This window comes from Botryllus schlosseri, chromosome 9 (assembly GCF_051294905.1).
Source record: "Botryllus schlosseri isolate E-star chromosome 9, Bs_hap1, whole genome shotgun sequence".
NCBI classification, from domain to species: Eukaryota; Metazoa; Chordata; class Ascidiacea; order Stolidobranchia; family Styelidae; genus Botryllus; species Botryllus schlosseri.
In genome coordinates, this window is record NC_137244.1 from 3,842,169 (window position 1) to 3,857,276 (window position 15,108).

The 15,108-nt window shown below is 38.0% G+C and overlaps 2 long non-coding RNA genes across 2 annotated transcripts; one reads left to right on the forward strand and one right to left on the reverse strand.

Annotated features, from left to right (window-relative positions):
* Positions 1-5,945: 5,945 nt before the first annotated feature.
* Positions 5,946-8,538, reverse strand: LOC145447181 (uncharacterized). Its single transcript, XR_013917486.1, has 2 exons — positions 7,286-8,538; positions 5,946-6,626 (listed from the first exon to the last, which is right to left on the reverse strand). It is a non-coding gene; the product is annotated as an uncharacterized LOC145447181 (long non-coding RNA).
* Positions 8,539-11,340: 2,802 nt separating this feature from the next.
* On the forward strand, positions 11,341-14,514 carry LOC145445927 (uncharacterized). Its single transcript, XR_013917149.1, has 2 exons — positions 11,341-12,613; positions 13,273-14,514. It is a non-coding gene; the product is annotated as an uncharacterized LOC145445927 (long non-coding RNA).
* Positions 14,515-15,108: the final 594 nt, after the last annotated feature.

A 15,108-nucleotide genomic window follows, 5' to 3' on the forward strand; every position in this document is an offset into this window, starting at 1 on the left:
CGATTCATACAGTAAAAATCCCTCGGGTTCGCTGTAAATATTTATTATAATCTTTACGGGTTGCGCAGATAGTCATCTCATCAGCCAATTGAAACAATAAGGACATGCGACTCAGAGCTCCACACATTTTAGACAAAGACGTAGGCCTACATATGATTCCATCCCCAACTATAATACCTGCGTTATGTCAATACACAGGGGTTAAGTTAAATGGCAAATGTTCATCGTATGAAAAGTCACACTACTGACTACTCGCACTCCTCCGATCCGACCTGACCTTCAAAAATCTCTTGGAATGAAATGTGATGAGAACAAATCACGTTCAATCGTACTGAGGGGTCGAGTGATGTGACATTTCAGCCTAGCTTCAGGGATCGGGAACTTCTGCAGGGTACATATCTGTTTGTAACTCAAGGCAATCAAGATGTGCAGTTTAAAGCTAAACCAACCATCTTATAGACCAGTGCTCTTCAACCTTTTTCATCGTGGTACACCCTTTTAAGGTTAACTTAAAACTGGTACACCCCTGACCGGATAACTCATTGATTCCGTATAGTAGGCCTAAGCCTAGCCCAGGGGTGTTCAACCTCCCTGTTATTCACGGCCGTGCTTCGATTCCTTACATAGCATACTACCGCATTCCGGCGAAGAGTCGTAATGGCCCATCTGGACGTCATATAATCAGGACTTCAACTGCCGCACCCCAAACCCGTCGATTGGGTGGGGGGCGAGCTCAAAGGGGTCCAAAATTATTTCTTGAATAAACATTAATAATCAATTATATTTTTAAAAATTTGTTCAACTTCATTCAATTTTTTTCGCCCTACGCTCGATTTAATGTCTAATTTCTTGATTATTGGGTAGCCTTCCCCAAGAAAAAATATGCAGGATTAATAGCAATGGGCCATTACCGCGTCACGACGCTCCAAGACATATGCAGTTTTGGGCCATGTAACAAAATGCAGTCCTAGAAGTGTGCGAGAATGATCGGCAGCGAAAAAACATTGGTCAAAAAGGACCGCCCTTGTGCTGACTGAAACCCCAGAGGGGACCAAGGGGCCCGCCCGAATTATTTTTATTTACGGGTTCTACATTTTCCAATACATTTCATTTTGATTGTAAATCTTAAAGTAGATTTGATTACGTGGGCAGAGAGAGAGAGAGAATAACAAAATTTATGACAATATGTATGCAATTTCTGATATTATTGACGGATTCAATCACGAATGATAGAAAATTTCACGCCTCGCGCGATCTTACGCTATAAACTAGCCCACTAACGTGTATAACAAATTTCGCTGACAAAGTAGCGGTTAAAACGTAGACCGTGATGAGGGGTCTACTGTTTGGGTTATGACGCTATGGGGGCCCAAGACCAACGTTTTTTTAGGGGGTGGGGGGCTGTTTCGGCCCTGCATATACTCATGTTAAATTGGCTACTGGTAACTTCACACCGCGGAGAGCGCTTGTGGTGTTCTGCGCCGTCACTGATTTCTTGAGGTATACCTTATTGCGTATCGAAGTTTTAATTGTAACAGTAGTCGCGTGGGCGCTAAAAACTTTAACATGTGGAAAATTTATTTCGTCTATAATATGGGTAGTTTCATATACTGTCAACTATTTATCCATTCTTGGCGCACGTGAATGATTAAGTGATGGAGCTGATGGAGGGGGTGTAGGCATATACACGCATACGAATCCGTCTCTGTATTTCTTTATGGGGTGCATCATTTTCCTTTACGGTTTGCATTTGTTCAGTGGGACTCAGATTACACTATATAAAATACGAAAACTCCTGGTCCTCTGAATCGCGCAAGCGTGAATAAAATTTTCAAGTTTAAAATCTCTCAAAGATTTGAGAACCTATTCGTTAATTCAAATTTCATATTAACCGACGCCAAAACACGCTCTAATTTAATTAATATGTTTTGCATAAATATTGTTTAACGGCTGCATGCGACCGTATGTTTGCAGGTGCTGGCCTATTGAAATAAGGATGAACAATGCTGCAACATATTTGAAATGCTAAATACTAATCAGGGCTCGAGGATACGGACCACCAGCCAGCACAGTGGTTTTCAAACTAGACCTCATCGAGACACCCTGGCTACGCTCCTGTAATGATGTACACTGCGCAATTTATAAGGAGCTCACAGAAAGTAGAATTTAATATTTCTGAACCTTCGCAGTGGTTTCCTTAAGCATCATCAGTCGAATATTGTAAGCGGAACACATGTCATCTCCATCATTTTCTACTCCAAAAGGAATCCAAAAGTCCATAACAACATTTAGGTGATGTGCACAAACATATGCTTATGATACACCAAAATTATTATTATTATTATTATTGAAAAAGTAGCGCTTTCAACCGATGATGGTTATTTCCGCCACGCTCAGTATACATTCAATGAAATGATACACCAAAAGGAATATAGCTTACAAGCAAGTACAGCTGATATGAAGATCTTTTACGATAATGCACGCCCGGTCAACATATTGATGTTCTGAAGCATACAATTGTCTGTTTATTGTGATAGCTATATAGTCATCGGTCCATTTTAATTCGGATCTGGTACACCCCTGTACACCCCATGTGAGTGGTACACCCTTTTAAAATTTTGGTACACCCTAGGGTGTACGAAAACCCCGGTTGAAGAGCACTGCTATAGACAACAGTAAACGTGCCAATTACCTGCATAATCTTGATGACCACGACTTTCCAAGGAATTCGTGCGGCACGCGCGAGGTTCGCCGAACATCAATTCTACTGGCGGTGGACTCACTGTTCAAATAATTACTCGAAGTCAGGAAAAAACTTCAGCGGCGGAGATCATTGTTAGCCGATATGATTTGGTCAACTTTACCACGAAATTCTCACATTCTTCCGTGTTACATAACTTTGCGCTCAAACGCTACATTTTAACGGAGCTGCGAGCAATAAGCTTACTATTAGGATTTTGGGTGACTATATTTGTAAGTTGAATTGAAAATAAGTGGGGAAATTATTTTTTGACATGGCAAAAAATTCTTGTCAGTAGTTATATAGATCGGTCGCGAATCGCCATTGGTTCCTTATGGGCCCGCTGACACGGTGCCTCGAAACTCGTGTTGGCACGGTGACCCTTTTGACCCCCCCTATCTCTCGCACGGTGCCATTGTGTCTTATGGAGCCTCTCACACGGTAACCCTTTTCGGTATAGGGATCGCTCACACGGTGCCGTGAAAACTGGTGGTGACATGGTTACCTTTTCAGGTATAGGCATCTCTCACACGGTGACTCTTCTAGGTATAGCCATCTCTCTCGCGGTGCCTCGAAAACTCGTGTTGATAGGTCGTACTTGCGGGTATGGGCATCTCTCACATGGTGACTCTTGGTATAGGTTGTGTCGATGAAGTGGTGTTGAATATCAAGTATAGTAAACAGCGACGCCATTACTTAGTATGTATATTCCAAATTATTAAATATGACCGATTCGAGTTAATCCCAACGTTTACGGTGAGTACGACAATGATATATTGTTATTCTTATGGCGGGGGTGGCATGCGGCTATTGTGTCTTATGGGTGCAACCGTGAATCACCCTTTCGGGTATAGACATCTCCCGCCCGGTGCTGAATATGTATCAAGTAAATAGTCATGTGATTGATCCTTAGTTAATGTGTATATTCCAAATTACGGCGAGTACGACAATGATATATCGTTATTCTTATGGACGCGGCGATGATTCGTACTTTCGGGTATAGACTGCGGGCGGAATGTCGTACTTTCAACAAAAAAGGCGTGAAAATAGTTTGCAAAATCTAGGAATTACTCACATGGTAATGTTTGAGTAATTAGATTACCCCAGAACCGGCGTAGACGGCGATTCGAATACCAACAATAACCACGCTCACAAACTAACACTTCAATTAGGTGTGAAATATATAACAAATCCCGCGATCGCTGACAAGATAATGTCTCGGACATAACCATCTTTCGCGACTTGGTGTTACAGGCATACCGATCGCTCACGTGGTGAAAATTTAGTAAGCAGTTTGTCACAGAACTCGATTTCACTCGTAAGATTTAATAAGTAACGAATGACAGGACCACCAGTGTCGGTAACTTGAATAGCGACAAATTGTCACTTATTTCCGCTCTAACCCTAATCCTTTGTGAAGTGAACGCTTACTCAAAAGGGTGTGATATCATTTTAAAATCCTACGACACTCACAGGGTAATGCTTCAGACAAAGCGATCCCTCATGCCCGCTCACAAGGTAATATTTCCGTAATTAGTTTGTCACAGAGTCGTCGCAGACGGTGATTCCTAAACCAACAATTTGATACTTTCTGGTATGGTCGCTATATGTTTTTGACACTTTGTCCGTGTTTGACGTTAGTTGTATGATAAGAATCATGCGAATATTCAAGCAATGTATCAATTGAATGGAATGAAACTTACTACACAGCTCAAGTTGATTCGTATCTGAATGTGTTAATTCGGTACAATTCTAATTAATTTGAGAAATCTTTTTAATGTGATCTTTTGATTCGACCGTAATCTGAATATTACTGACACCGACTTTCAGTCACATTGAATTATTCACACATTCCACGCCGCTGTTTTAACAGTTATAGAATCAATACCAACTATCTCTAACCCGATAATATTCAATCATTTTGGTAATTTACCAACTTTAAATCCATTCGCGGATGTACTAAAGGTAAATCCAAATAATCCAAAATGAAATATTTGGACTTTGACATAGTCTGAATTGAAATAGATTGACAAACATGACTACCAACTTTCCCGCAGTCCCATTTCGATATTATATGCACATTGATTTGAAACAAGTAATGAAACATTGCAACTCTATTCGCGATCCCGCTTTCCGTTTGTCAAAGAGATATTTTAGCATCTTACCATAATCAAAAGAATTCTTCACAACATTAACAATTGTTAAAAATCTAGTTTTCAATTACTTGATTATATCACTACAACTCACAAACTTGAATTAATTCATCCTGGTTGTATTCGTATGATCGGTCTTTTTTTATTCGATTGTAAAGGTCGTTACTATTCTGAAGACAAAGTGTTTACTAATCGGTACATATACGATTTGACTTGGACATATTATATTTTGAGTATACGAGATTTGAATGTCCGAACAATAACTGAGAATTAATTTATCACAATTAAATCCGTATATTACAGCGTAAAAGATATTGGGGTGTCAGCAACTCTGTACGGTCGTAGTTACAACCACATTAACTAATCTACCCAGGCAACTCGTCATGATCATTCCTGAAATCAACACAAACACGACCACTGACTTGAGTTAACCACGAAACAGCATCAAGTTTTAAATCCGCTTGCAGCTGACGGATTATTCGAATGCATCGATGGAGAATATTATTGAACTCGTCGGTATTGTTACTTCAACAAATTACACCGACTGCGAAAGTTAATATCGAATGGTAAGACTTGATCACATATTTGTTGATCACAGACATGACAAAAAAAACATTACCGAGATTTTATAAACTAGTCATATTACTCTACACATCTATCAATATCAAAATGCGAGTCATCCAATTTTTCTACTAAAGTAACATTGCACTTTCGGATTCGGATTCGGTATAGTCATACAAATTGTATTAAATCCAACATCAAAACAAAAGGAATTTTTTTAGTTTATTGAAATCAAATCATTCGTCTTCGACTTGTGCTTTTCTAGATTGCACACAACAATTCGTTACGAATGAGCTGTAACCAAAGTTAAGAATTCTTTGTGTCCACAGATATAGAAGATGAATATAGCTAACACAATCACGAATCGACGTTTCAGAGTATTTCACGGATGTAATAAACTTGTTAGTGTCGCCTATCTAAAAGTATGCATGCGTTCGATTTCCATACCGACTGTTGCGATGTTTAGGATTCGCTTACAATGACCAAGAGTGAGGATTTAACATCAATGTCGTTACTGGAGGTATTCACAACAGAGAATCGAAACATTACACAGTGTGAAAATATATCTTTGATATCAAAGCACTATCCCAAGTACACGATTAATACTCAACTCCGTTCACACTTTCTATAGAACGTGCTAAACGTAAAATATCACGAGGTTGCACTCTAAGACTTTGATCATTACAAAAGTAAATTGAATATGTTTGCTCGACGCATTCAATTCAACTAGAAATGTCTAGTGCACAACAATCGTAATATTAAGGAAGTACTTGCTACACTGTAATTCACTAAACGTGTTTTGCATTGTTGTTCATTTGTAGCATTGATTGAAATTGTTTTTTTTTGAACCCTCAAATAATAATTCCCGACATGAAACCAAACCGCTGAAAGTCGTTACCAACACAAAGAAACACTTTGTACCATGTTTGCCAAATGTACCCTATGGTTAGGTGTACTAGAATTATTTGTGTAACACATACACCGACAATGTAATCGAGAATTTTTCCGTTGTCATTCGCTAAAGTAAATGTCATCACAATACTCTGTCACTAAAGATCTTAGTTGTATCTGATTGAATCACCGATAATTAACTCGCTAAATCAAACCATAAGGAAATTTCACTCACTCATCAGATATGAAACAGCGTCGCTTAATCGGTGTAGATCGTTTTTCTAAATGCAAATCATACCTGACCAACAGAAAACAATTTTCACTCACCTTGTAATGAAACCAAGTGGTGGACCTTCGTTCAATATTTTGTTTGTGTCAAATACTTTGCAATAAACACAGTGGAGTGGTCCAGCTTTACATCAGCAGACTGTAATCTGTAAATCAAGCTTACATCCGACTTGTAACTGTATCGTTTACCTAACCGAGTTGTATGCACAGTTTGATATTTTTTGTTATTTGGTAATTGCTGAATATACTACTTCGAAATACTCCCTTGAACGTAATTTCCATCATCGTAATAATCGAAGTACATTTGTGTCGAATTCGTAACAGCCGACTATGACATGATAAATTTTTGACAAGATATGCTTGGAAGATTGGTTGTATATCACGAAAAATAATTACCGCTCATATTGATACTGTTATCCATTGTTCGGTATTTTCAAACGAGTAAAATTTATTACTTGAGTTACTCCGCTTAATGCAAATGTAAACACAACCGTCTTTCAACATCGCAAAGACATCGATACAAAGTATACAATCAAACGCAACAAGTTTTACTTTTGTAGGTTGTATATGGTTATCCTGCATAACTCATTTCTTACCAAAGCCATATGAAATATATTCATGTTACACGAAAATATTCACTCATGCTACAAACCTGTACAATGATTGGTGGTGCTTTCAAACTGTTTCGATACCTCAAGAACTTTATTGTCTGAATGGTTGTTCATGTATCGTAATAATCAAGTAGTTCAACACAGAACTAGTACTAACAGAAACACCAGAGTTGTTTGCACAAAAGTTTGTATGTGTACAGTATACGAATACCATGTGTAAGTCCAGCACAATTGTGGTATCCATACGAGTTTAGTTAACACAATTTACGACACCGAGGTCGCGTCATCTTTCGTAAGACAACAAACCAAGGCTTCAGGATATGTCCATGTCATAGCAATGAATCGGCTACTCCAACAACAGAGTGCATATGTTTTCTAGTTACGGTGCTGACATCTTACACACAAATCAATCTACTTTGCTAACGAAAAGTGGTGAGTCATCATATGGTTATCCTCACTAGTAAAACATACTATCATACAAAATGGTCGTTATAGTTTGCACACCAACGGTACATCGTACAAGTAACAAGTCTCGAGAATCCAGTTATTCAAAAAACGTGAAAGTATTTCTACACCAAGTCGTTATGTTGACGAAAGCGTATATTGTAATATCATGATCGATTTGCATTCGTTGGTCACAAACTGTCACTACTCTAAGTAATTCTTTTTCACTCAAACACAAACGCATACTTGTCACCATTCGTTTTCATCAAGTACGAGTTCAAGAAGCTTACTTACTACGACATGAAGTCCGATTTAGTTTTGTAAATAGGTAAAATTTATTTTAGTAACACTACATCAACATCATCGAGTTGTGCGAATAGATTTACATCTGGTTTTAATCGAAGTACACAGCACGGTCTAATGTAGATTCCTCTCTATTGTACAGCAACTCGGTAATCGAAATGCATTAACATTTAAACAACGATCTTGGTTCGTCACGCGAAAAATATCTTTACTGTCGCGATACTCTGCACAAGATGTGTAAATCCTTTTCACACTCATAATAATACACTAACGGGATACCGGCGACAACGTTTAACAATACCAACGACACTGAACATACGATACCTACCCAAGTAAAAATATCATTTTCACCAGGAGGTCAGTCGTTACTTGTGTACAATTACCATTTTCCCTTGGGAGTTTAGCGTTACCCGAGTAACAAAACCATTTTCACTTGGAAATATATGTTCTCCCTCAACAACAAACGTTTTTCACTTGGAAATATATTTTTTCCCTGGGTAACAAACCCCCTTTCACTTGGAAATATATTTTTGCCCTGGATAACAAACCTTTTTCACTTGGAAATATATTTTTTTCTCTGGGTAACAAACCTTTTTCACTTGGGAATATATTTTTCCCCGATCAACAAACCTTTTTCACTTGGAAATATATTTTTTCCCCGATCAACAAACCATTTCACTGAGCAACAAACCCTTTTCTCCCCAGGCAACAATCCCTTTTCGTTTGGAAAACTATCATTTACCTGAGTAACAAAACCATTTCCATTTTGAAATCTGACAAACACACCTGACAATTTGATATTTTTGTATATTGTTACAACGGATAGCGACAAAATATACACCAACAACAACTCCAATACATTTGTGTAATCGCATATTCACTTGTGCTGATGCAACCCATCAAAATCATCGGTTACCCACATGCAATGTGCTGTTGTACATCGACGTTTATGTTTTTGGAAAATTGGACAATAGGCTTCGATAGTTCTGTGATGTCCGGGTTCGTGCTTTGGATTTTCCAGAGTCAAAATGTCTGAATAAAACACCTCCTTGACGATGTTTGGTATGTGGATAACGGTGTTCGGAAAACGGTTGGATTTATGTCACCCATCGCGATAACAACTCCAGGTCGAGTTTTCCTCCCGCATGTTTACTATATTGTATCTTTATTGGTCAATGTATGTCTCGACATTCAGTTTGAAATCGGAAACCCTGATAAAGTATGTAACCGGATCCGGATATCAACTGTGAATCGATAAACCAATGGAAAATATTCAAAGTAAACATGTTACACCCTGTGTTTCCACGAAAAAATACCATCCAGACATACGTCGCGCTTGTTTGCCCTCACCAGTATACGCGTAAATGGAGGTGTGCGACATTGCATGCAATGTGTTGGTATACAAACATCGATCCACAGACATTATCATAGCCGGTAGTTTTGATGTAGATCGAATGTCACCCGATAACAATGTCATACCAATAAGCCACATTGCAATGACTCTGAGTCCGCGCTATTACATCGATATTTCCACACCGTTCACTGATTTACTCGATGGTTTTATCGCGTTGTAACATTACAAGATAGTCATGACCCTATCTCCGGACAGACCACCCAGACCAATTGGATACATCGGGCAATATCCATCGTGTTGTCGACATCGAAGTTCTCTGTTGTACAGCGTTTGACCAAGGTGATGAACTATCGAAGTATGGGTGCTCGAAATGATTGCGATCAGTCTTTCACTAAATCACGATGCATGGATGTCGCTACTCCCACATAACGACTCCAGATAAATATCGTGCAAATCTCGGACTGATACTGTGATCCAATAAGGTGTGTTTCTGTGAAGACTGCAATCCTACACCACAATAGAACACTACCTCGGGATTTCACACACAATCATAACACACATCATCGTAAGGGTCCAGTTCGTCCGGTGACATTTCGAAACGGTCATCGCTACAAAAGATCGGTAACATTTTGAAACGACATCGTCACTATTGTCATCGATTCAGTTGGTCATGTCAATCCGTTTCACAATCTGTCGCTTTTCAAGTCCCAGCACCATAGTGTTACGACACAGACAAGAAGCGTCGGTGGAAATAATAAAACACGGAAGGCACACTTTGGTGTTATTTTACATGGATTTTACACCCGACGAACCTCACATTCGAGCGATGCATTTGAATGGCGATTGTATTATTGATGTCCAGGGGAAAGATATGTATCGATTTATCGGTTTCGTACGTATCCAACAAAAACTTGGGTATATGATTGTGCACGGTTCGCATATTTGACTGTGAACACAATATTGGTATGTACTGTACAGTTCACTTTCACCGTCGTGCGAATAACCCATGTTACGGTTCCTATGTTTGTGTGTCCGTATGTCATGCTTCAGATTGACTCAGAGTCATTGCAATGTGGCTTATTGGTATGACATTGTTATCGGGTGACATTCGATCTACATCAAAACTACCGGCTATGATAATGTCTGTGGATCGATGTTTGTATACCAACACATTGCATGCAATGTCGCACACCTCCATTTACGCGTATACTGGTGAGGGCAAACAAGCGCGACGTATGTCTGGATGGTATTTTTTCGTGGAAACACAGGGTGTAACATGTTTACTTTGAATATTGTCCATTGGTTTATCGATTCACAGTTGATATCCGGATCCGGTTACATACTTTATCAGGGTTTCCGATTTCAAACTGAATGTCGAGACATACATTGACCAATAAAGATACAATATAGTAAACATGCGGGAGGAAAACTCGACCTGGAGTTGTTATCGCGATGGGTGACATAAATCCAACCGTTTTCCGAACACCGTTATCCACATACCAAACATCGTCAAGGAGGTGTTTTATTCAGACATTTTGACTCTGGAAAATCCAAAGCACGAACCCGGACATCACAGAACTATCGAAGCCTATTGTCCAATTTTCCAAAAACATAAACGTCGATGTACAACAGCACATTGCATGTGGGTAACCGATGATTTTGATGGGTTGCATCAGCACAAGTGAATATGCGATTACACAAATGTATTGGAGTTGTTGTTGGTGTATATTTTGTCGCTATCCGTTGTAACAATATACAAAAATATCAAATTGTCAGGTGTGTTTGTCAGATTTCAAAATGGAAATGGTTTTGTTACTCAGGTAAATGATAGTTTTCCAAACGAAAAGGGATTGTTGCCTGGGGAGAAAAGGGTTTGTTGCTCAGTGAAATGGTTTGTTGATCGGGGAAAAAATATATTTCCAAGTGAAAAAGGTTTGTTGATCGGGGAAAAATATATTCCCAAGTGAAAAAGGTTTGTTACCCAGAGAAAAAAATATATTTCCAAGTGAAAAAGGTTTGTTATCCAGGGCAAAAATATATTTCCAAGTGAAAGGGGGTTTGTTACCCAGGGAAAAAATATATTTCCAAGTGAAAAACGTTTGTTGTTGAGGGAGAACATATATTTCCAAGTGAAAATGGTTTTGTTACTCGGGTAACGCTAAACTCCCAAGGGAAAATGGTAATTGTACACAAGTAACGACTGACCTCCTGGTGAAAATGATATTTTTACTTGGGTAGGTATCGTATGTTCAGTGTCGTTGGTATTGTTAAACGTTGTCGCCGGTATCCCGTTAGTGTATTATTATGAGTGTGAAAAGGATTTACACATCTTGTGCAGAGTATCGCGACAGTAAAGATATTTTTCGCGTGACGAACCAAGATCGTTGTTTAAATGTTAATGCATTTCGATTACCGAGTTGCTGTACAATAGAGAGGAATCTACATTAGACCGTGCTGTGTACTTCGATTAAAACCAGATGTAAATCTATTCGCACAACTCGATGATGTTGATGTAGTGTTACTAAAATAAATTTTACCTATTTACAAAACTAAATCGGACTTCATGTCGTAGTAAGTAAGCTTCTTGAACTCGTACTTGATGAAAACGAATGGTGACAAGTATGCGTTTGTGTTTGAGTGAAAAAGAATTACTTAGAGTAGTGACAGTTTGTGACCAACGAATGCAAATCGATCATGATATTACAATATACGCTTTCGTCAACATAACGACTTGGTGTAGAAATACTTTCACGTTTTTTGAATAACTGGATTCTCGAGACTTGTTACTTGTACGATGTACCGTTGGTGTGCAAACTATAACGACCATTTTGTATGATAGTATGTTTTACTAGTGAGGATAACCATATGATGACTCACCACTTTTCGTTAGCAAAGTAGATTGATTTGTGTGTAAGATGTCAGCACCGTAACTAGAAAACATATGCACTCTGTTGTTGGAGTAGCCGATTCATTGCTATGACATGGACATATCCTGAAGCCTTGGTTTGTTGTCTTACGAAAGATGACGCGACCTCGGTGTCGTAAATTGTGTTAACTAAACTCGTATGGATACCACAATTGTGCTGGACTTACACATGGTATTCGTATACTGTACACATACAAACTTTTGTGCAAACAACTCTGGTGTTTCTGTTAGTACTAGTTCTGTGTTGAACTACTTGATTATTACGATACATGAACAACCATTCAGACAATAAAGTTCTTGAGGTATCGAAACAGTTTGAAAGCACCACCAATCATTGTACAGGTTTGTAGCATGAGTGAATATTTTCGTGTAACATGAATATATTTCATATGGCTTTGGTAAGAAATGAGTTATGCAGGATAACCATATACAACCTACAAAAGTAAAACTTGTTGCGTTTGATTGTATACTTTGTATCGATGTCTTTGCGATGTTGAAAGACGGTTGTGTTTACATTTGCATTAAGCGGAGTAACTCAAGTAATAAATTTTACTCGTTTGAAAATACCGAACAATGGATAACAGTATCAATATGAGCGGTAATTATTTTTCGTGATATACAACCAATCTTCCAAGCATATCTTGTCAAAAATTTATCATGTCATAGTCGGCTGTTACGAATTCGACACAAATGTACTTCGATTATTACGATGATGGAAATTACGTTCAAGGGAGTATTTCGAAGTAGTATATTCAGCAATTACCAAATAACAAAAAATATCAAACTGTGCATACAACTCGGTTAGGTAAACGATACAGTTACAAGTCGGATGTAAGCTTGATTTACAGATTACAGTCTGCTGATGTAAAGCTGGACCACTCCACTGTGTTTATTGCAAAGTATTTGACACAAACAAAATATTGAACGAAGGTCCACCACTTGGTTTCATTACAAGGTGAGTGAAAATTGTTTTCTGTTGGTCAGGTATGATTTGCATTTAGAAAAACGATCTACACCGATTAAGCGACGCTGTTTCATATCTGATGAGTGAGTGAAATTTCCTTATGGTTTGATTTAGCGAGTTAATTATCGGTGATTCAATCAGATACAACTAAGATCTTTAGTGACAGAGTATTGTGATGACATTTACTTTAGCGAATGACAACGGAAAAATTCTCGATTACATTGTCGGTGTATGTGTTACACAAATAATTCTAGTACACCTAACCATAGGGTACATTTGGCAAACATGGTACAAAGTGTTTCTTTGTGTTGGTAACGACTTTCAGCGGTTTGGTTTCATGTCGGGAATTATTATTTGAGGGTTCAAAAAAAAACAATTTCAATCAATGCTACAAATGAACAACAATGCAAAACACGTTTAGTGAATTACAGTGTAGCAAGTACTTCCTTAATATTACGATTGTTGTGCACTAGACATTTCTAGTTGAATTGAATGCGTCGAGCAAACATATTCAATTTACTTTTGTAATGATCAAAGTCTTAGAGTGCAACCTCGTGATATTTTACGTTTAGCACGTTCTATAGAAAGTGTGAACGGAGTTGAGTATTAATCGTGTACTTGGGATAGTGCTTTGATATCAAAGATATATTTTCACACTGTGTAATGTTTCGATTCTCTGTTGTGAATACCTCCAGTAACGACATTGATGTTAAATCCTCACTCTTGGTCATTGTAAGCGAATCCTAAACATCGCAACAGTCGGTATGGAAATCGAACGCATGCATACTTTTAGATAGGCGACACTAACAAGTTTATTACATCCGTGAAATACTCTGAAACGTCGATTCGTGATTGTGTTAGCTATATTCATCTTCTATATCTGTGGACACAAAGAATTCTTAACTTTGGTTACAGCTCATTCGTAACGAATTGTTGTGTGCAATCTAGAAAAGCACAAGTCGAAGACGAATGATTTGATTTCAATAAACTAAAAAAATTCCTTTTGTTTTGATGTTGGATTTAATACAATTTGTATGACTATACCGAATCCGAATCCGAAAGTGCAATGTTACTTTAGTAGAAAAATTGGATGACTCGCATTTTGATATTGATAGATGTGTAGAGTAATATGACTAGTTTATAAAATCTCGGTAATGTTTTTTTTGTCATGTCTGTGATCAACAAATATGTGATCAAGTCTTACCATTCGATATTAACTTTCGCAGTCGGTGTAATTTGTTGAAGTAACAATACCGACGAGTTCAATAATATTCTCCATCGATGCATTCGAATAATCCGTCAGCTGCAAGCGGATTTAAAACTTGATGCTGTTTCGTGGTTAACTCAAGTCAGTGGTCGTGTTTGTGTTGATTTCAGGAATGATCATGACGAGTTGCCTGGGTAGATTAGTTAATGTGGTTGTAACTACGACCGTACAGAGTTGCTGACACCCCAATATCTTTTACGCTGTAATATACGGATTTAATTGTGATAAATTAATTCTCAGTTATTGTTCGGACATTCAAATCTCGTATACTCAAAATATAATATGTCCAAGTCAAATCGTATATGTACCGATTAGTAAACACTTTGTCTTCAGAATAGTAACGACCTTTACAATCGAATAAAAAAAGACCGATCATACGAATACAACCAGGATGAATTAATTCAAGTTTGTGAGTTGTAGTGATATAATCAAGTAATTGAAAACTAGATTTTTAACAATTGTTAATGTTGTGAAGAATTCTTTTGATTATGGTAAGATGCTAAAATATCTCTTTGACAAACGGAAAGCGGGATCGCGAATAGAGTTGCAATGTTTCATTACTTGTTTCAAATCAATGTGCATATAATATCGAAATGGGACTGCGGG